The sequence below is a fragment of the Mesoplodon mirus genome, assembly GCF_964341445.2.
Source record: "Mesoplodon mirus genome assembly, chromosome: 17".
Classification (NCBI taxonomy): Eukaryota; Metazoa; Chordata; class Mammalia; order Artiodactyla; family Ziphiidae; genus Mesoplodon; species Mesoplodon mirus.
In genome coordinates this window covers 2,503,475-2,526,582 of record NC_138993.1, presented here as the reverse complement: position 1 = coordinate 2,526,582, position 23,108 = coordinate 2,503,475, and the positions used below count along the sequence as shown (strand labels likewise).

Sequence of the window (23,108 nt, the reverse complement as noted above, 5' to 3'; positions counted from 1 at the left end):
TGGCTTAGGAAAACAGAGCTGGCAAGAGTTTCCTGCTGGGGATGGTGTACAGCATCAAGGACCCAGAGCACGTGCCATGATTTCCCTGATGGAAAAGGTAAATAATCCAAAGTGGAGTGTGGAAAAAGCCAGGGGTGTGTGCCAGGTCTGAACTCTCCAAATGGTTTTGAGTGAGCACCTTATCTGAGAGATTTTGATCAACACAGGACATGCACAGTTATTTGCATCTTATACATATTTATGAATACATTACATGCAGAAAAATATATTACTTAGATTGTAAAACACAAAGGGAAAATTTTAAATGAATGATAAAAGTGCATATAAGTAGAAAACGTATTGGAATGGTGATGTGAGGCTCTTTGCAGACCCTCTCTCCAGTGAAACAATCAAAAGTGAGTGGTGAAAATTATTTTAAAAACATTTATTTAAGGTCTCTGGAAATTGTCCTAAGGGCATACAGTAAATGGAGAAACATTCATTCGTGAGAATCTACTAAATCTTGGTAAGAACAGCAAGAATCTGGGTATTCGGTCTAGGACTGAATCTGCGCCACCCCAGCTCCGTGTGATGCGCTGTGTGGGTGCAGCCGAGAAGACGGCCTTCCTCTCCTCCAGTTCCCAGTCTGCGTTGCTGGCTTCTCCTTAGAAGGGGCAGGCCTCCAGCATCCTCAGCGCCCCCCCCCCCCCCCCGCAAGCTGCAGGCACAAGCTTTATTCCAGGCAAGTGTGGCCGACAGGTCTGGGACTTCCCACATACCTAGCCACCACTCTAGGGTGGAACCTCTCCCCCAGGTGTGGCAGGCCAAGGATATGGGGCCACTACTGTCCCCATCTTGGCTCCCTCGTAGGAGGCAGTTCCACACTCGAAGAAGAGAGGAGACTAGGGGCCGCAGTCCCTAATCAGTGCCCTAGTCGTAGGGTGGGAGGTCATGGTGAGAGAGGAGGCCACAGTGCCCGCCTCTAGCTCTGGAGCAGTGGGGCGAGGTTCTGCCCGGGGCAGAGGCAGGCTAAGCAGGGAGTTCCACAGCCCTCCTTGAGGAGATGGATTTTATTTGGAGGAGATGGTGGGGAAGGGCACTCTCAGATATGGTGGAGAGCTTGGTAATACGCAATTGAGAAGAGGCTGGTAGCTCCATGATAGCAAAGAGCTCGGTGGTAGACTAGCTAGAAATTTAACAGAGAAAACCAAGGATAAAGAGAGAAGAATGCTGTGGTAAATAGAGACTCCATGCGTAAAGAGTGCATAACATCTCACACGCTCCAGGACCCAGGGCAGAGCAGTAACTTGGAGGGAGCCTGGGTCAGACCCACTTGCTGATCTTGGAGAGCCTCGCAGAGAGGCAGGAGATAGCAGGCGCTCAGCCTGGGATGAGGACTCTGCAGCAGCCACTGTGCAGAGCTCATCCCACCACAAGGATGCTGGTGTTGGTAAGCGCCGTTTTGAAATCCTCCCTCTAGAGCCAGAACCGAGCCCCACCTACCAGCCGGTCAGTACCAGTCTTGGGCTGCCTCAGGCCAAGCAGCTAGGTGGGCAGGGACACAGCCCCACACGACAGCAGGCCAGCTGCCCTGGGACTGGCCCTGCCCACCAGAGGGCCCAGAACCCAGCCCTACCCACCAAGGGATGAGCATCAGCCCTGGAATGCCCTGGGCCCTTGTCCCACCCACCTGAGAGCTAACACCGACTCCAGGACCCCCAGGGTCCTGCAGCTAGAGACCCCAGGACATGGCCCCATCACCAGCTCCAGGACGCCATGGACCCTGCGGCCAACCATGACTGGACTGGCCCAGCCCACCAGAAGGTCACCCCCTCATGACTCAGCCCCACCCACCAGCAGGTTGGCACCGGGACCAAGACTCCCCTGGCCCTGTATCCAACCATGCCAGGACTTGGACCTGCCAACCCACGGCCGGCTGGCAGCCTCCGCACAAGGCAGGGCCTGGCAACCAACTGGAACAAAGGTCAGACAAGCCTACTAGCATGCCCACAGTAGTCAGCCTGCTACAAGAGAACAGCCCGGGCAGCCCACATAGGAGGAAGCCCTACAGCATATAGCTCTGGTGACCATTACTGAAATTGAATCAATAATTTTAAAATGCCCAACAAACAAAAGTCCAAGACCAGATGGCTTCACAGGTCAATTCCATCAAACATTTAGAGAAGAGTTAAGACCTGTCGTTCTCAAATTATTCCAAAAAATTGCTGAGGACAGAACATTTTGGAACACATTCTATGAGGCCAGGATCACCTTGATACCAGACAAAGATATCATAAAAAGAGAAAATTACAGGCCACTATCACTAATGAACATAGATGCAAAAATCCTCAGCATAATATTAGCAAACCGAATTCAACAATACTTTGAAAGGCTCATACACCATGATCAAGTGGGATTTATCCCAGGGATGCAAGGATGGTTCAGTAGTCACACATCAGTCAATGTGATACACCACATTAACAAATTGAATAAAAACTGTGTGATCATTTCAACAGATGCACAAAAAGCTTTTGACAAGATTCAACATCATGTATGATAAAAACTCTCAACAAAGTGGCTCTAGAGGGAAATCCGTCAACATATTAAAGGCATATATGATAAGCCCAAAGCTAATATTATACTCAGTGGTTGCATTTCTATACACTAACAAAGAACTACCAGAAAGAGAAATGAAGAAAACTGTCCCACTTACAATCATATAAAAATTAATAAAATAACAAGGAATAAATCTAACTAAGGACGTAAAAGACCTGTACTCAGAAAACTATGAGATGCTGATGAAGGAACTGGAAGGTGACACAAACAGATGGGAAGATACACTGTGCCCATGGATTGGAAGAATTACTGCTGTTAAAATGACCATACTGCCCAAGGCGGTCTACAGATTCAATGCAATACCTACCATGTGTGATGGATTTTGATCTGAGACTAGCTTTTAAGTGAAGCCTGCAACACACATCTGTCCTAACTGGTGTCAGCTACCAATAGTTACCAAAAAGAATCTTGCTGCTACCATTGCCAAGAATGCCTCTTACTAGCTTCTTGACCTGGAGCTAGTATTCATTTTCGTATTGTAATCCTTACTTACATGTGTTAGAACCAATCATTTACTTCTCATCTATAAATTTAGTCCAGGTTTAGAATTAAATTGAATTCTTATTGCAATTGCCATCTTAGTCTTTTATGGTTTAATTAACTAAGCAGATTTTAATATAATATGTTTAGTCTATCATTTCTAAAAATTACCTTCCATGATGTGTTAAGAATTAAATAATTACTGTCAAGTTGCTGCAGAATTAGCTGTTACCATTTTAATATGACCACACAAAACAGGGAAAAGTTACTGAGTCTTAAAGTGCTTCTTAAAAATTTTAGTTAAGAGATTCATCAATGCTGACATCTTAATTTTATTCTACTCTTCAACTGGTGCATTTATTTTTATGTAATTATGAGCTGTCAGAGGTCCTTTTCATAACAACAGGTTTTATTTGCTTGACTGAACTTAATGAAATCCATGTGCATGAGTGAATTTTACAGATGTATTTAAATTCAGTACCTGAAATCCTTGTTTTTTATGGTGTCTAATATTTTAAAATATGTGGGCTTTTGAAGAAAGCAAATCATAGAATCACAAGAAACAAGTTAAATGATACTAAAGAAGATATTTAGCAGATTTTGATAACTTCAATTGGTTTTATACTTGCATCATTTTAATCTCTTGTATAACTAATTTAGCCTTGACATTTCCAGAGAAGATTCTGCAGTCTTCTTTGGAAATATGTTCTATTGTCAGAAAGAGTTTTCTAAGAATTAACAGGTTTGTTTTGGCTCCTACATCACCTTAGAGGAAGCGTTTGGGTCATTCAGTGTCTTCCATAACGTGACCACTCACATTAAACGTTCTGTGAGTTTTAGACCAATCTCGAGATTTGGGGGTTCTGAGGAAGAGATACTGTTACCGAACGCAAGTTCATGTGCCCAATGCACAGTGAGGCCAAACAAACTGAAACGTCAGAGTTTGGAGCAGAGAAAGGTTTATTGCAGGGCCGAGCAAGGAGATGGGTGGCTCATGCCCCCAAAGCCTCTAACTCTCCGAAGGGTTTCAGCAAAGCATTTTTAGAGGCCAGGTGAGGGAGGGAGGCGGTTAGTTGTTGCAGACTTCTTGGTGTAGGATCCTTTGTTCTTGCAGCTGTCAGGTAGGTCAGGCCATGATGTTCCTGCTGTAAACCTCCAACCAGACATTCTGCAGCTCTACCTCTACATGAATAGACTCTTAAAGGTCAGAGCTTTGAGAATGGGCTGTCCTTTGTATTTCAGGCTCTAGGCAACGTTCTTTCACAAAAGATGCAGAGCCAGCCCGACTGAGCGCAGGCAGCAGAGCCCAAGGGTTAAAGCGAAAGGAACGGATCTCACACGGAGTCAGATTCGTTCTTCCCTGTTGCAGTACCTGTGCAGAGTGGGGTCCTCCTGCCACCCTGCACCCCGCCCTCCTCCTCTTCTCCCACCTCTGTCCTGCCCTCTCCCAGTCCTCCCTTGACTCAGGGTTCCAAATACTTGTCCCGCCTTGTGCAGATTGGCGTCCACTTGCTTCTGAAACCTTGGCCCTTCTACTACGACACCTCTCCTTCTCTGAACGAAGCATCATCTGAGCACGGTCCATCTTACTCCAAGAAGATCTCGGTTAAAAAACCGAGATAATATTTGTTCCTTTTATAGTTACCTTATGGCAGACTTTTATTTTTTATATTTATTTATTAGCCGCACCTCACGGCATGTGGGACCTTAGTTCCCTGACCAGGGATCGAACCTGTGGCCCCTGCAGTGGAAGCTTGGAGTCTTAATCACCCGACTGTCAGGGAAGTCCTTTCTCTTCTCCTTTTTTTTTTTTTTTTTTAATATTTATTTATTTTCCTATATGGCTGTGTTTGGTAAATAAATACCAAATACTTATTTATTTGGTTTAGTTGTGGCACTTGGGATCTTTCAGTGCAGTGCGCAGGCTCTTAGTTGCGGTGCATGGGCTCAGTAGTTGCAGCACGTGGGCTTAGTTGCCGTGTGGCATGTGGGATCTTAGTTCCCTGACCAGGGATCGAACCTGCACCCCCTACATTGGAAACGTGCAGTCTTAACCACTGGACCGCCAGGGAAGTCCTATGGCAGACTTTTATATCATCTTCACATTTTCACTTAATTGGTTAGATTAAGGCGTGTTAACCTTAGCAGCAGTGTGACTTTTTAGACCAATATTTATTTCTGTGCCAGGAAACCCATTTCTCCCCCGTCCCCTCCCTTACCTCCCTCTCGTCTCTGCCCCTCCCCCTCCTCCCTTCCAGCAATCACTTGATATTGATGATCATGCTCGCTTTATACATTTACTTTGGCCACTCATATGCCTAGGCTATCACTTTTGATGGTTTGTTTTGGTTGTTTTCTACCACTAAATATATTATGCTAGAGTTATTACACCTATCATTTCTGTCTGGTTTAGCCTTTATTCCATATCTAATGAGAACTTTGAATTGTAATTCTGCGTTTTCTTTCTTGTCACCTCTTCTGAGTTTGAGTGCAGTGCAGGAAAAAAGCATTGAACTCAGACAGCACAAGCTTGGGTGTCAGGCTGGCTTGGCCACTAAAGTGTTGAGTCCTGGCCCATTCTGGGCTTTGGTTCCCAGTAAGGGGACTGAACTAGGTAAGGATTCTTAACCTGGGACCTAAGAATTGGACTTCAGTATTTGAAATTCCTAAAATTGTAAGCAGAATTTTGTGTAAGTGTGCATTTGTTTTGACAGTGTCTGTAACCTTTATGAGTCTCAGAAAGATTCCTTGAATAAGAAAACTTCATGGTCACTGTGTCAGATTCTCCTTCAGATACCTTTGTGTTCTAATAAACAGTTTCAAAAAATGTATTAAAGTTTTGCAGTCTCTGGACTGTGCTAGAAATTTAGAAAGTCATATGGCTTAGCACACTGGAACAAACATGAGAGGCCCTAAAATATTTTAAGGAGGTATAAGAACATGATTACATGTGCTCACTCAGAAACTGGCACTAGACATGGTAGAGAAGAAATAGTTGTCATGCTCCTCACTGCAACTGCAGTCTTTGTCGATGAAAATATCTGTTATGGGTTTACATATCTATAAACTTAAGACATAAATTAACTTGAATTGGAAGTTACAGGGTTTCTTGGCCATGGGATTTCAAGCTGTCACGCTCTGTAATATGCAACATGTAAATTCGATGAACCTAAAACTGCTTCACCATGAATAGTCATGAACAGATTTCAAGAATAACATCATCATTTCATATTAAAACTATAGTCTCAAAGGTTCATTAACTTTAATGATGAGAAAACTCTGAATTTGCTCAAACTCCTGTATTGTGTTTTAAAATTTTACCCTTTTGGTCTTTGTTGGTTTTGAAAAAAAAAATCATTTAAAATGCTTTGGAATAACCTGTAATAGAATAATAAGGACTTTTTGGATGGAAGAAAATAGGTATTTTATAGTTTCCCTGTCATTTCATTGGCTTCAACTTTAGTGATTTTTAAAAATTTTTCCTTCTTAAACTTTTATGAACATTTAAACTTTGATTTTATATCTTCAGTTAAATAAAATTAAACAATTAAAGTAGTACCTACTACATATCAAAAATTGTGCCAGCCAGGAGAGGAAAAACAAAGAGAAACACATGGGAAATTTCTTAAGCGTGAATTAAACAACTCACTTTGGAGTGTAAGGAAATGAGGTGGTATCAGATTTCCCATAGGAGTTTCTAAAAGAATCTTGTTAAGATTTTATGCACTGAGAAAAAGTAAAGTAAGAAGCATACGGAGTATGATTAGATTTAGTTGTTGAATATGTTGGTTTTGGAGTGTACAGTGTTTTAGAGAAAATTTTGTGCTGTTCATGGGAACATGGCTGTGAAACAATTTGTTATTACTCAGCTCTGTCTTGTTAGATAAGTTAAAGGAACGATACAGATATTCAGAGACCTAACTTGGATCCCATAACTTTCTCCTTAATAATTAAAGACGGGGTACTAGCAGCAATGAACTCATAATCTCTGAGGGAATGGTCACTGTCACATCCAGTGTTGGCAACCTTCATCCTGATGCAGGTCCCTCAAACTCGGGCCAGTCTACCGGACCCTTGGGGGCATAAAGAATCCAGTCTCTTCTTTTCCAAATTTGCCCTTTACACTTAATAAATTGGGTTTTCTTTACATTTTAAACTGCCTGGTATGGAATTCTCAATTTAATTGGATCATGAGGTTGGGGTAGGTGCACAGGGGTTCCAATTTCTCCACATCCTTGCCAACACTGTTTTTTGTTTTGTTTTGTTTTGTTTTGTTTTTGACAGTGGCCATCCTAATAGGTAAGAGGTGACATCTCGTTGTAGTTTTAATGTGTATTCTTCTAATGATTAGTGATGCTGAGCATCTTTTCATATGCTTGTTGGCCATTTGTATATCTTCTTTGAAGAAATGTCTATTAAAATCTTCAGCCCTTTTTTTTTTTTTTTTTGCGGTACGCGGGCCTCTCACTGTTGTGGCCTCTCCCGTTGCAGAGCACGGGCTCCGGACGCGCAGGCTCAGTGGCCATGGCTCATGGGCCCAGCCGCTCCGCAGCATGTGGGATCTTCCTGGACCGGGGCATGAACCCGTGTCCCTTGCATCAGCAGGCGGACTCTCAACCACTGTGACACCAGGGAAGCCCCTTTTTATTTTTGAATAACATTTTTTATTGAAACAATTTGTTTTTCTATTCCCCTATTGATGGACACCGGCTTCTTTCCAAATTTTGTCTCTTATGAATAAAGCAGTTATGAACATTTCTATACAAATCATTCTGTGGACACATACTTTATTTCTCTCAGGTGAATACCCAGAAGTAGAATTGCTCGTCGTGGGGTAGGTGTGTGTTTAGTTTTTTAAGACACCATCTTACATTTTTCCAGAGAGGTTTATCATTTTACGTTCCTATGCATAATGCATGAGAGTTCAGATTCCCCTCATCCTCACCAACGTTTAGTGCTGTCAATCTTTTTAATTCTAATGGGTGTGTAGCTGTATCTTATTATAGTTTTATAAGCATTTCTCTGATGACTAATCGTGCTCAGAAATTTTTCACGCGCTTGTTGGCCATTCATATATGGTACTTTGGGAAGTACCTATTCAAATCTTTTGCACGTGTTTTGTTAGACAGGCTTTTATTATCGAGTTGAAGGTGTTCTTCTATATAGCGTGTCTTTGTCAGATAAACAGATATTTCCTTTCAGTATGTACTTTCTTACTCATTTTTAATAGTATCTATTTATGAATTTGTGAGTAGAGTTTTTCGTTTTGATAGATTAACTTTTTCTTTTATGGCTTTACATTTCTGTGTCCTATTAAATAAACCTTTCCCTGCCTCTTAAGTCATGAAGATATTCTGTTATGTTTTCTTCTAGAAGCTTTGTACTTCTGGCATTTAAATGTAGGTCTGTAATCCATGATGAGTTGTGTTTGTGTTTGTTTTGAGGTGGGCATTACAGTCTGTTTTTCCGGACGGTGTTCAGTTGTTCCTGCCATCCCTATTGAGAAGGTTCTCCTCTCTGTCGTTGCTTTGCTGACTTTGCTGGTAATCAAATGTCAGTACAGATGTGGGTTTATTTCTGGGATCTTTTCTGTTCCATTGATTTATTTGTCAATCTTCATGCCAGTATCACCGAATCCTCATTACTACAGCTTTATAATAAGTCTTGAAATCAAATAGTATAAGTCCTTCAACTTAATTCTTTTCAAAGACTGCTTTGGATATGCCAGATTTCTACACACTAGATGGTTTCATATTAATTTTAGAATCAGCTTGTCAATTTCTAAGAAAAAATTGAAAAATGCCTGGTGAGATTTTTATTGGGATTGCATGTCATGTAATTAAGTTTTAAAAATTGATGTAATAGCAATCAAAATACTAATAAGTGGAACTTGACAAACTGACTGCAATTTGAATGAGAAAACAAAGAACCATTAATAGTCAAGAAAAGTTGAAGAAGAAAAATGAAGGTATATCAAACCAAATATTCAGGCTTAACTTATTTATTAAGTTGTTAAAATAGTGTTGTATTATAGCTGGAGAGGCCATAAATAGACCCATAAATATAAGGAAACTTATTATACGGCAGAAGGACATTACAAATAAATAAAGAAATCTAGACTCTTTAACAAACTGTGCTGGGGGAATTGGCTTGTGATATGAAAAAAGTTAAAATAGATTTTATTCTTACCCCAAACTGTGTACTAAAATAAGTACCAAATGGTTTATGACCCAAATGTAGATACGAAAATTTAAAGCATTTGGAGGAACAGCAGAATATGACTTTTGGAGAGCACAGATTTTCTTAAAAGAGACACAAAAATCACAGTTCATGAGACAAAGGCAATAAATTTAACTATATTAAAACCAAAAACTTCTATGACTCGAAAGACTCTGTAAAGTGTGAAAAGACCAGCCACATACTGGGAAGTGGCATTTGTGATGCATAAATTACAAAGAATTATTATTATTATTATTTTTATTTTACATTGGAGTACCGTTGATTAACAATGTTGTGTTAGTTTAGGTGTACAGCAAAGTGATTCAGTTATACATATGTATGTTATTTATTCTTTTCAAATTCTGTTTTCATTTGGGACCTACTGTATGGCACAGGGAGCTCTGCTCAATATTCTGTAATAACCTAAATGGTTAAAGAGTTATTTTTTTGGGAGCGATATATAATTCCTATAAAATTAACTAAAACAATTACAAAAAGGCAAGCAACATGACTGATAAATGGACAGCCTTTGAAGATGGCCGTGGCCAGTTCCTTCCTCTCCTCTCTGTGTGCCTGATGCTCTGTTTAGAGGTGGACTCTATTTTTCCTCCCCTCGAGTCAAGGTTGGTTTTATGAATTACCTTGACCAATAAAATGTAGCAGATATGTTGGTGAATAAGCAATTGGCAGAAAAGAAATCTGAAAGGCCAATACGATGAAAAGATATCCAGCCTCACTAACCATCAGGGAAATGAAAACGGAATATCTGATGACATCATCTCACACACATCAGATGGTCACATTCATCAAGCCTGACAATCAAATGATGGGGAGGGTGTCACTCACTGCTTGGGGTTCAGTAAAAGTTGGTACAAACACGTTAGAGAACAATTTTGCGAGATCTAGACAAATTGGAGATGAACATTTCCCCAATTCCGTTCTTTGTATATATCCTGGACTGATTTTCACATAAACCTGTGGAAATATGTATGAGGATGTTTGGCTTGGCATTGTTTATTAAAGTAAAAGATCGGAAATTAACTAAATGATTATCAGGGGAAGCATATGTGACGTGTTTGTGCAAATGAAAAAAAGCAAGTTGCAGATCAATAACTTACATTATTATAATAGTGTTTATTTTATTTTTACTTGTTGACAGTTTGCTTTATTTATTTATTTATGGCTGTGTTGGGTCTTCGTTTCTGCGCGAGGGCTTTCTCCAGTTGTGGCAAGCGGGGGCCACTCTTCATTGCGGTGTGTGGGCCTCTCACCGTCGCGGCCTCTCTTGTTGCGGAGCACAGGCTCCAGACACGCAGGCTCAGTAATTGTGGCTCACGGGGCTAGTTGCTCCGCGGCATGTGGGATCTTCCCAGACCAGGGTTCAAACCCTTGTCCCCTGCATTGGCAGGTGGATTCTTAACCACTGGGCCACCAGGGAAGCCCGGTACTTTAAACTTTTTAATAGATACTTTCATTTCTAAAGAGAAGGGTTTGTATATGAAGATTATCACGTACTTTGTCAATATAGTTTCCATAGAGATTTAAAGAGACAAATCAGGAGGATCCTTCCTATTTCTGGTTAATTGCCTTGGCGTTTGCTCAGTTTTTCTCTTGCCTCTGTATGTGCGATTATGAGATGAAACATTGGTATATAAGAAAGTCAGGATTAATCTTAGCTTTGTATATAATATATGCAAACATTGCATTGTTTAATGACCTTGGTCAGGGACAGTGAGACAGATTCCTTCCAATACCTTAATGAATGCCTGATACTAAATTAAGTTCCTCTTTAAATTCACTGAAGTGCAACTGATAACACTGCAGCTCCTCCAGGCTTCTCCCAGGAATGACCCAGGCAGGGCGAGAGTCTATCTTCTGAGACATTTCAGAACTCTAAGTTCCATATTTTTTCAGTGGCTCAGCTCTCAGAAGATTTCCAAAGTGTTTGATGAAATGCTATTTCAAAATATCTTACGTTTTAGGCGATGGTATAATCAAAATTTTGGTGGCTCAACATTGCCTAGAGGAAGAATGCTAAACCCACGGGGCCCTTCAGTCTGAGGTCACCCATCGTCCCAGTCTTGCCGAAGCATTGCCCCACATTGTCTGTCCCTGATTAAAGTGAATCCACAGCATGGTCTTGCTTCCAGGTTCCTGACCATCTGTTTTCTCTGCTTGGAAAACCATTCTTCCTTTGCCCTTTGGGAATCCTCTGTGACCCAACTCCGGGGTCCTTTTCTCCACAGCCTAGCTGCTCATCTTGCTGTGTCCCCCAGAGCTTTGGACATACCTCCATCATAGCACCTGGATGTTGCATTTTAATTATTTATAATTACCTCACCTTCACACATCGGAGGCAGAAACTGCATCTCAGTCATGCCTCAATCCCTATCGAGCAACTTATACGGAGTTGGCAGGTAGTAGGTGATTGATAAACGTTTCTTTAATTCATTACAATTTCATATGGGTTTTTCTCAAGGTTTTACAAATTTAACTGTGAACAGTCCATTCTCTCTCCTCATCTTGCAAAGTACACAAAGCACCTACTAGGTCTCTGTCGCTATTCAAAGGCTTTACGTGTGTTATACCATTTAATTCTCAAAGTGCCATATTACGTGAAGTACTATGATTTTTCTAATACAATTTTATAATGATAAGTTCATTTGCATATATCTTTTAAATAGCGTCTCAAAATATTTTACTCCACTACCAACTAAGTCTAGGTTTCACCAAATTATTCTCTGATATGTGTATATACTGTAGTATGTAGAGTAATTATCAACCAGAGAAATTTCCTGCAACCAAGACTATTATGCCTTAGGTCACTTCTGCCTCACTGATACATTCTTTAACTTGTGTGAAAATACTTTCAATTATCAAATTAAAAATAGTGATCTAGGGGCTTCCCTGATGGCGCAGCGGTTGAGAGTCCGCCTGCCGATGCAGAGGACACGGGTTCGTGCCCCAGTCTGGGAGGATCCCACGTGCCGCGGAGCGGCTGGGCCCGTGAGCCGTGGCCTCTTGGCCTGCACGTCCAGAGCCTGTGCTCTGCAACGGGAGAGGCCACAAAAGTGAGAGGCCCACGTACTGAAGGAAAAAAAAAAATAGTGATCTAGTTAATTCCTTTATTCATTTGCAAACATTTATTGAAGACCTACTGTGTATCAGACACTAGGATACAAAAACAAATAACAATGGTTCTTATCTTCCTGAACTTAGCACTTTAGGACTGGGAATAGCTTCTGCGTTCAGAATAGCTTTAGGAGAAGGTAACAGGTCTTTGCTCAGAAGTTTGCCCCAGTGTGAGAGATGTGCTTTCTATTGCCGGCATGGTCAGATCCAAATGTAAATTTGAAGGAAGAGCTCTATACTGTTTCTTAGATTCTTCAATGTTCACTCTGTCTTTATTAGCTTATTTAAAATCATTTCATAGATGCATAGCCACATTCATTTTCAAGACCACAATAGAAATGTTAGCATAAAAAGTAAGAGCTCTGGAAATGGTTTGTTAGCTTATTAATTTGCTCTTACTATGGTTTAGTCCTAGAATTTGTATCTAATTAATCCTAGAAATGAAATATGATCAGCTCAACCCAGGGAAGCTTTTGGGGAAGCTGGCTCAATATAGTGGTGCTATAAACTACTGAGGCTATTTTTCAAAGTAGAATGATAATTTTATAATATGTGTAATATTATATAATCACAGTAGTAAGTGTATACACACTGGAAGGAAAAGTTCTATATTTCTGAAAACTAGGGCAAAACTTAAAATGTCTACAGTGTATGACAACTTTAAAAAGGTTATACTGTGAATAAGTGATTCAAAACAAAAGACGTGATTGTGTTTCTCATGTTCTTCTTGAGTCTAAAATCTTAACGCCCTAAGGAAGGATTTCAGAACCAACAAGGCATCTACGGTGATAATATGCTCTTTGAGTTTTACGGTTGACACTTTTCCTCCCATTTGCCAAATTGCTGTGTTCAGAAGGACGCCAATTTATCCTAAATTGATTTACTCTTAGATCTTCTTCTATCCTCCTGGCTTCTCACAGTTGGTGCTTCAAGATAAAGGGAAATGTTGAAAATAGATAAATAGAGTTATTTTGTCAACTCAGGTCTCTTCATATAAAGTCATACGTGCACCTGCTTGGGGTCAGGGGGATGATGTTAAACACTGACCTGCCCTTAGGGTTTAGCTGTTTGGACCTGCTCAGGATGAGGATATTTCAAACTTTTCTCTTAACATTATAGAACCTTAGTAGATGGGACTGGGGAATGATTTGGTTTAGTCATGTTCTGTGGGGTGATAAATTCACTTCTCTTTGTGGTAACACATTTCCTCCTCTTAAGAGGTAAGTAAATTATTTGAAACATGGTCTTATATGTCTGTCTCCTCCTAGATTGTGACTTCTTCGAGGGTACGGACAGCATGTATTTCTCTCTCCATCTCTGACATCTAACATAGAGCAGCCCATGACATCGACACGCAATACATTTTATTGATTGAATTAATGAAATGGAATAACATGGCACCAATGCATTGGGCCATCTGTTTTTCCTTCTGAATACTTCCTCATTTCAATTAGCGGTAACTCGATCCTTGTAGCCGTGCAAACAAAACAAACAAGCAAACAAACAAAAAGCCAGGACCAGTGCCGTCAGCAAAGCCCCGGAGTCCTCCTTGGACCTCACTGCTTCTTTTACCCACATCCCATCTCTCAGCAAATCTAGCTGGTTCCACCTCCATCCTGGCATTCCACCCCTCCGTCTCTCCTGCTACCAAAGTTCCTTGTCCTCCTTTGCTGGGATTATTAAAATCCCTTCCTCACTGGTCTCTTCTGTCCTTGTATCCTTTGGGTCTGTCCACAACATGGCAGCCTATGTGATCATTTAAAATCTTGAGTCAGATCATGCCATTCTTGTGCGCAAATCATGCCCGTGGCTCCACCATGTTCAGAATGAAAGCCAGCATTTCAACAGGACTCCGTGAACCTGGGCCATCTCACCTCTAGAACCTCACCCCTACCTTGTTTCCCTCATTCCCTCTGCTGTAGCCACACTGCCTCGTTGTTAAATTCAATGGACAATTTCAGTCTTTATCTGACGCCAATGGGAATAACCATTCAACATTACCACCTTAAAATTAACAAAAAACATGAGATCAAGGGGGAAGTATTTCCAAATAAGATCCATTGTTTTCCTCTGAGAAACAGCCCCTGAAAAGAAAATGTGCGAGTGTGTTAATCTCCTGCCCTTCATCACTGCGTTATGATCACTAGTCAAATGTTTGTCAAACATCTGAATAAAGTCTGCTATCCTTTTGGGGTCTTTTTCTCCTTCTCAGAAATGAACAACTGGAGGTTATGATTTATGAAGCCCATTTATCTCTCCTGCTCGTGAAAAGTCATGCGTGTGACTCTCATCAGGCTTCTGAGGCAGGCAGGATCAAGTTTGGGCAAGTTGCCTGTAGTTTTTACAAGAAAGACAGGTTCCATGGGCCCTTGTAGTTGGAGAAGGCTCTCAGAATTCCCCTTTTTACCTGGATATGACCTGAATACCCAGATGAGCTCCAGGGCCGGGCAGTAGCACAGCGTTTAAAACCAGATTCCAGGCTCTGGGTAGATGCCTGGGTAGATGGCCCACTTCTACCACTGGCCTGCGTTACTCAACAGTCTGTGCCTCAGTTTCCTAACCTGTAAAATGGAGATTATAGTAGTAGATTCTTATTTGTGTTAAAAAAGATAATCCATGTAAAGCATTTAGAAGAGAGCTTGGTGTCTAATAAGCACTCAGTGAACTTTAGCTGGTATTAGTATTAGAATTAAAATCAGAATTAGAGGTAAGATGAAAGTAGCATCAGTAGTAGTATTAAAATTATTACTGGGCTGGCTTTAAGTCTGACAGTGAAACCCCATGTCTCGTTATTAGAAGGGAGGTGAGGAAAGGAGATCCTATTAATGACAGTAAAAATGGGTAAGGCCAGAGCAGGTGACAGCTGTTTATGTAAAGAGTACACTTAGAGGTAACTCAGGATATACCTGCTTTTAAGGTACAAATAGGTGTTCCATAGACATCACCTGTCTTCATGATCAAGAAATTCCAATTACTTTGAAATACAGAATCTCAAATATAAACTTTCCAGTGTCTCTTGAGTGCTATTCATGATCTACCCTGGTGAGTTACTTACCAACTGACATTTAGAATAGAAAAATATAGTTAGTTTTAAAGGCTGATGAAAAACCATTTCTACCTAGTTTCTAAAGGAGCTGAGGTTATGGGTAACGCTTTTAAAAATTATGTTTTCATAAATTACAATAAGTTGTTAGTCTTCTGTTATGGAAGACATTGCTCTTCATGCAAATATGAATGCAAATTTTCCACGAAAGGTGTGGAAAAGTCTACAAAACAAGGGACTGTACTTACTAATTGGATGATCTGCCTGGTCCCTTGCTGAGCTGTTACTGTCTCTGTGACTCTAGGTGTAGAGCAATTACACAGCCACATCTTCAAGTTACTCCTGAATTGCTGTTGCTGGAGGGTGCCATAATCATGCTGTGCAGAAAAAATCATGGCTTGGCACAATGGAGGCTGGCTGTTGGTTTTCAACTTACATTCTAAGTAGACAGCAACTTACTTTTCCTTCAAAAGGAGTTTAAAATGACCCTGACATTGTCATAGTCACAGAACACTGATTTCCCACTGAGATGATGAGGAAAATATGAAAATAAAGAAAAACACTTAATGGAATCGGTATGGAAGAATTAATTTCACGTAAGAAAGAAAAACTCACCTGTTAATCAAGGAACCACAAAAGAATCCTACAAATCTCCTTTCTGTTGACTATTTAAACAAAAATACAATCACTTGAAAATTAAAATAACATTCTCTAAAATAACTGTTTGGTAGCAAGGAAATTACTACAATCATTGGTAATTTAGATGATTAAATGAGAATACTGCACATAAAAACTTATGGGGTACTTCATGTTCATGGATTTAGAGATTTAATATTGTTAAGATGTCCATACTACCCAAAGCCAGCTACACGTTCAGTACAATTGCTATCAAAATTCCAGTGACATGTTTCACAGATATAGAACAAACAATCCTAAAATTTGTATGGAACCATAAAAGACCTCGAATAGCCAGAGCAATCTTGAGAAAGAAGAACAAATCTGGTGGCATCATGCCCCCTGATTGCTAGCTATATTACAAAGATATAGTAATCAGAACAGTATAGTATTGGCATAAAAACACACATGTCAATGGAACATGACAGCCCTGAAATAAACCCATGCATATATGTCAATTAACTTACAACAAAGCAGTCAAGAATGTATAATGGGTAAATGAGAGCTTCTTCCATAAATGGTGTTGGGAAAACTGGACATTAAAACATAATACCAAGAGAACTAAAAGATATAGAAAGAGCCAAATGGGAATTCAAGAGCTGAAAAAAACAGCAACTGAAATGAAAATTTAACTGGATGTGATAAATACCAGATTAGATGAAAAACTCATAAAGTAGAAGACACAGAAATAGAAATTATCCAAACAGAGACAAAGAAATGAGAGAAAAAAAAAAACCCACCCAAACCTAGAGACTCAGTAACCTGTGGGACAATGTAAAGCAGTGTAACATGTCTGTAATTGGAGACCCAAAAAAGCAGGGGCAGAGAAGAGTTTGAGGAAATAATGGCCAAGATGTATTCCAAATCTTATAACTACTATAAATCTGCAGATCCAAGAAGCTTAAGAGGCACTTAAGCTATATAAACAAAAAGCTTAACCAAGATTGATTTGTTGACCTTCTCGAAATAAAATTCTTGAAATAAAATTGCCATCTGGTTATCTCCTTTACTAAAGCGGCAATTTGGATATTATTTTTAAAATCATGAGAATAGGAGAATAGAATAAATGTGCTTATGTGAAATACTGATTTCTTTTTTTGCTTGAGAATTTTAAAATGCTCTAAATCTCAAATAAAATTGAATTCTTTCTTGATGGAAACGTTTAAGTTATTCACTACATACGTAGACCCATGAAGCTGTAGGATGTTAGCCATGTTTTTAATGATGCATGCGCAGCACGTTGTGGAGGTGCCTGTGGTTCTTCAATAAGATGTGCAACTCTTCCAGATGGATGATGCAATGTTCACCTGTTACCTGTTGACATTCTTCCCAGATGGACTCAGCTGGAACATTGCTCCTGATTTCACCTGAGCAGGATGCCAAAAATCTTAATTTAGGGCCCATTAGAGAGGACGGCAGCAGGTGTTTCTGTTCCTATCAGCCTAACAAGTTCCCACACGGGCCACATTGACTCTTGATGTGTTTATGCAGGATGGCCCGGAGTGATGCATCAGCACATGATGGAGAAGGGGAAGGAATTTGTGCTGAGAAGCCATAAATCAAACTAAAAGAAGGGAGATGCTATCTTGCTAATAATGAAGAGGAGAATTGGTATCAGCTTTCACATCATACAGTTGTTTTTTACAGTGGCTGCACCATTTTATATTTCCACTAACTGTGTATAAGTGTTCCAGTTTCTCTACTTCCTCACCAACACTTATCTCTTGTCTTTTTGATAATAACCGTCTTAAAAGGTGTGAGGTGATTATTGTTTTGATTTGCATGTCCCTGATTATCAGTGATGTTGAGCATCTCATATAGTTTTGGACCATTTGTATGTCTTCTTTGAATTATTATTATTATTATTATTATTATTATTATTATTATTATTATTTGCGCTATGTGGGCCTCTCACTGCTGTGGCCTCTCCCGTTGTGGAGCACAGGCTCCGGATGCGCAGGCCCAGCGGCCATGGCTCACGGGCCCAGCCGCTCCGCGGCATGTGTGATCCTCCCGGACCGGGGCACAAACCCGTGTCCCCTGCATCGGCAGGTGGACTCTCAACCACTGCGCCACCAGGGAAGCCCGATATATGGTGTTTTATTCTCACTCATTTCTGAATAGTCTTTCATTTTAATTTTTAGTTTTTCTTTATCTTGAGTCATTTAGAAGAGTGATTTAACTTTTCTGAGTGGAAAGTTCTTTGGGGCTAGCCTTTGGTTGTTTCCTGTCTGGTTTTGTGACATTGTAATCAGAACTTGGGCTGTGTAATTTCTGCTTTGGGACTTTCTAAAAGAATTTTCTGGTAACCTAACATCTGGCTAATTACTGCAACTGTTCCATGGTGTTTGAAAAGAATGCGTAGTTTCAATTTGTTTGGTACACAATTTTATATATATATATATATATATATATATATATATATATATATATATATATATATATGTCATACCAAGCTGGATGTTTGTGATATTCAAATTCTTTATACCATTATTTTTTTCAGCATGACTTGCCAGTAGTTTTGGTTTTGCCAGTTTCTCTTTGTATTTTTTGAAAATATTTTCTTTATATATTTCAAAGCGATGCTGTTCAGTCCTTAAGTTTTTTGACCTTTCGATGAAGGTACCTTTATCAATATAAAGCATTTGCCCGCATCACGCTCAATACTTTGACCCTGTCTTCAGTTTTGTCAAATATACATTTCTCGAAGTCAGTTTTCATTTTTATAGCAGTACCTGGCAGGTCTTTTCCCATCTCTTTATTTTCAAATTTCCATGTCTTAAACACATCTGCATTGGCTCTGTCATGGTCCCCATCTTACTTGGGCTTTGTCTTCTCTGGTTATGGTGGAGTCTTTTATGGATCCACAGTGACTAGAGATCAGTGAAGTCTTGGGAAGGTGCATTTCCTCTTTCAAGCTGGTAGGTTATAATTTAGGAAAACCTGTCTGTTGTCTGTTGTGTGTTCATCTCAGCCTGTACTTTCCGTGGGACTTGCTCTTATTTCACAGAGGTCTTCCAGGATATTTTAGAACATAAATCATTTTCTAAAACCTTTCCCTGGCTCCTGCAGGAAAGTAAGTCCATAGTTTGGCCGCACCTCAAGGCCTTCTAAGTTGTGTTTTCTTTCACTTATGTCTCCGTATTTTTTCCATCATTTCCAAGCTATGTTTTACTAGGTCTTCACTTTCAAGCATGCACAGATCTATTCCGCTAAAGTCTTCATGGCTGCGTTCCATGTGCGCTTGGGGACTTGCTGGCATCTTCTCCTCCCTCTGCTCCTTGTCGACAGATCATGGTGCACAGCCCTGGTTTCCTCCTCCTTTACCTCCCAGGAGTCATCAGAAATTATTAGAATAGAAATGAACAATCATAGAATTCATTATTGTTCCTCTAATAATACTTGGTACAACGCTCTGTTATAGCACCTACACTCTGTGTGTTATGGGGTTTTTGCTTCGGTGCCTTCCACTAAATTGTAGGTCCTAGAGAGCAGGACCTGTACCGCGTCACCTTTGTGCCCTGGTGTGTGGCATAGTGCCTGGCACACAAGCATTCAGTAAACCGGATGCATGAGGTACATGAAAGTAGACCAATGCATTTGTAGAGGCCTAAGGTAGAAGGCCACCAGAGAGTAAATATAAAGATCCGGGTGTCTTTGCTTCTCCCCTTGGCCCCTGATAATCTATTCTTCACGTAACAGCCAGAGTGATTCTTTTAAAACTTAAGCCTGACCCTGTCACTTCTTTGCTCAAAATATGGTTCCTAGGTGGTTCCTATCTCACTCCAGGTAAAATGTAAGTTCTTACCTTGGCCAGCTGTGCCCAGCACGAATATAAATGTATAGTAAAAAACTCATATAACTCAAAAATAGCAAAAAACCCAAACAATCCAGTCAAAAATGGGCGGAGTATCTGAATAGACATTTTTCCAAAGAGGACATACAGATGGCCAACGGGTACATGAAAAGGTGTTCAGCATCACTAATCATAAGGAAATGCAAATCAAAACCACTATGAGATATCAGCCCACATCTGTTAGAATGGCTGTTATCAAAAAGACAAGAGATAACAAGTGTTGCTGAGGGTGTGGAGAAAAGGGAGCCTTTGTGCACTGCTGGTGGGAATGCAAATTGGTGCAGCCACTGCGGAAAGTAGTGTGGAGGTTCCTCAGAAATTTAAAAATAGAACTATCAGCAATCACACTTCTGGGTATTTTTCTGAAGAAAAAGAAAATATTAACTCAGAAAGGTATATGCACCCTCAAATTCAAATTCAGTATTATTTACAATAGCCAAGTTATGGTAACAACCTCCAAGTCCATTGATAGATAAATGGATAAAAAGAAGATGGTATATTTATACCATGGAATATTACTGAGCCATAAAAAAAGAAATCACAAAAAGTCTTGTCATTTTTGACAACACAGATGGACATTGAGGGCATTATGCTAAATGAAATATGTCACATAGAGAAAGATAAATACCGTATGATTTCACATATTTGGAATAGGAAAAAAAAAGCTCATAGATACAGAGAACAAAAGAGAGCAGACTGGTTTGTGGTGGCCAGAGAAGGGGCTGGGGTGGATGAAGTGGGTGAAGGGGTCAAACGGTGCAAACCTCCAGTTATTAAATAGTCATGGAGATGTAAAGTACAACATGGTGGCCATAGTTAATAGTACTGTGTTGCATGTTTGAAAATTGCTAAGAGAGCAGATCTTAAAAGCTTTTAATCACAAGAAAAAAAATAACTGCATGATGAGAGATGTTAACTAGACTTGCTCACAGCACATACAAATCTCAAATCATTATGTTGTTCACCTGAAACTAATATGTTGTTATGTGTCAGTTACACCTCAATAAAAAATATGATTGCATCCTGCTTCAGCACTCTCTGTTCCATTATTTAAAAAAATATTCTAGTTAAATCTTTAGTTTCCAAACACTTTCTTAGTATTTCTAGACTTTTAAAAACTTTTTTATATTTTAAATATCAAATCATCTAGAATTTAATTTTGAATATGATACGTAATAAGTGATCATCATTTTTCCCCAGATAGGCAGTCATTTCTGGCAACATAACGGGATTTACAAAATGTGTTTTTTGCACATATATATTTTCTCATTTAGTCTTTATGCTGAAACAGACCCTACAAATTTATTTTGTAACAATTTCGTGTGGTCGTCAGGTAGTCTGTTACTATGTATTCACTGCTTTTTAAAATGACTAAAAATGATATATGTTACTTATTTCTAACACATCAATTAATGTTTTATTCAAAAATACATTCTAGTGTTACATAATCGGGTTTGAATTTCTACTCTACCCCTCTCTACCTGTGCAACCTCTGCAAGTTACTTAACCTGTCTTTACTCAGTATATTCACTTGTAAAAAGTGCTTTACATGAATAATATCTGTTTTGAAGGGTTGCAGTGAGGTTTAAATGAGATAAGCAGATAAAGCACTTAGCACAGAGCTCAAATCTTATTTATCAGGAGTCATGGCATTATAATTTTTTGCAATAGTAATCAAAATATTAATTTAATTAAAATATTCCAGTGCCTGGGCTGTTTGCCACAGTTCCCATTCAGCATCAACAGTAGGCAGATGACATGGTGTAATTCTCAGCTGGACCTTGTGAAAGAGCTACAGGGCAACAGCCTTGTAATACGTGTTGACACAGTGCTATAAATAGGGTCTGAAGTTTGAAATATTCAGTAGTACATGCAGCTATTATTGCTAACACAGTCATAGAAAATGCACTTTATTGGTATGTATACATGCATATACCAGCCACCCTTTGGTCCATTTCTTTGAAATTCATTTTGTACTTTGGTGAAAGATTTGAGCTTTGGATGTACAGACATGAAGTGAAGTTTAAGAGTTGACCATAGACAGGAAGAAATTACTGATGAGGAGCTTACTTTGCAAAAGCCACCGGTTTATACAGAATCCCATGTTAAAAGATATTAACTTTAATGGGTTAAGTTATATATGTATATCTATATATCTGTCTATATATTCATGTACAAATATTCATATGCATGGGTAATTTTGAGGACTTAGTGATATTTTGAGAATATGAAGGTTTTCATGGTGGTAAAACCCAATCAAATAATTTCTGAGAGAGTAGTATTTCAGACATTTAATTATCTCCCTACCTGTTTCCTAATATTTTACAAGCCCTATTGTCTTTTTCATGACTTACCCTTGATCAATATATAATTTATTTTTCTCTTGCCGTTTCATAGCGTTAGCGTTGTCTACAGTGAAAGCCCTGGTTTAATTAGTCCGTGTTTAGTATGATTTTTCACTGGAAGCCAATGACCCAAAAGACTCTAGCAAGTTTTTAATTATTTTTTTGTGTTGTTTTGTTTTATTTTGTTTTTGAAGATACTCTGGTGATGATAATCCCTTACACTTTCAGTATTTTAATTACTTTTTGGCTTCTCTCTTCCAGGAAATTAAAAGAATAGCATGATAGAAAAAGTTTCTCTTAACCCAACTTTTTTTTTAAATAACCTTTAGATAATTAAAATTCTAAAGTCTTTTAAGAGATATTGTAATTGATGTCTTAAAAGTTTTTTAAGCAAATGACTTATTTGCATTATGATAATTCTTTTGGGGCAATTTTTCTTATTATTTAAGGTCATTCATTGCAAGGTTGGAACTAAGCCTGTCCTGAACCAGTAAACTGTGCACCTAGGTTACACAAATTTTGTCTTGCATTTAAGTTTCTTTTCCACAACTGTAGTTTATTGTAATGTCCATGACTTTCACAGAGCATATGTCCTTTGGACCATGCTAAGTTTTAAGTCCCTCTGAAACATGCAAGTGGAGATGCCAAATGGAAATCAGGATATAGGTCTGGAACTCAGAAGCCTAGTCTCACTCATTCTCAGATGGGAATTGTCTGCTGGTAGGGGAATGTGTTATTTTCCTATTGCTGCTGTTATAAATTA

The 23,108-nt window shown here is 39.4% G+C and overlaps 1 long non-coding RNA gene across 7 annotated transcripts in view; it reads left to right on the top strand.

Annotated features, from left to right (window-relative positions):
• Nucleotides 1-23,108, top strand: part of LOC309792371 — a 109,369-nt gene that overhangs the window by 1,795 nt on the left and 84,466 nt on the right. For all 7 annotated transcript variants that reach the window (XR_014291687.1, XR_014291688.1, XR_014291689.1 and 4 more), the window contains exon 2: nucleotides 9-97. This is a non-coding gene — a long non-coding RNA (uncharacterized lncRNA). The remainder of the gene's footprint in view (nucleotides 1-8; nucleotides 98-23,108) is intronic.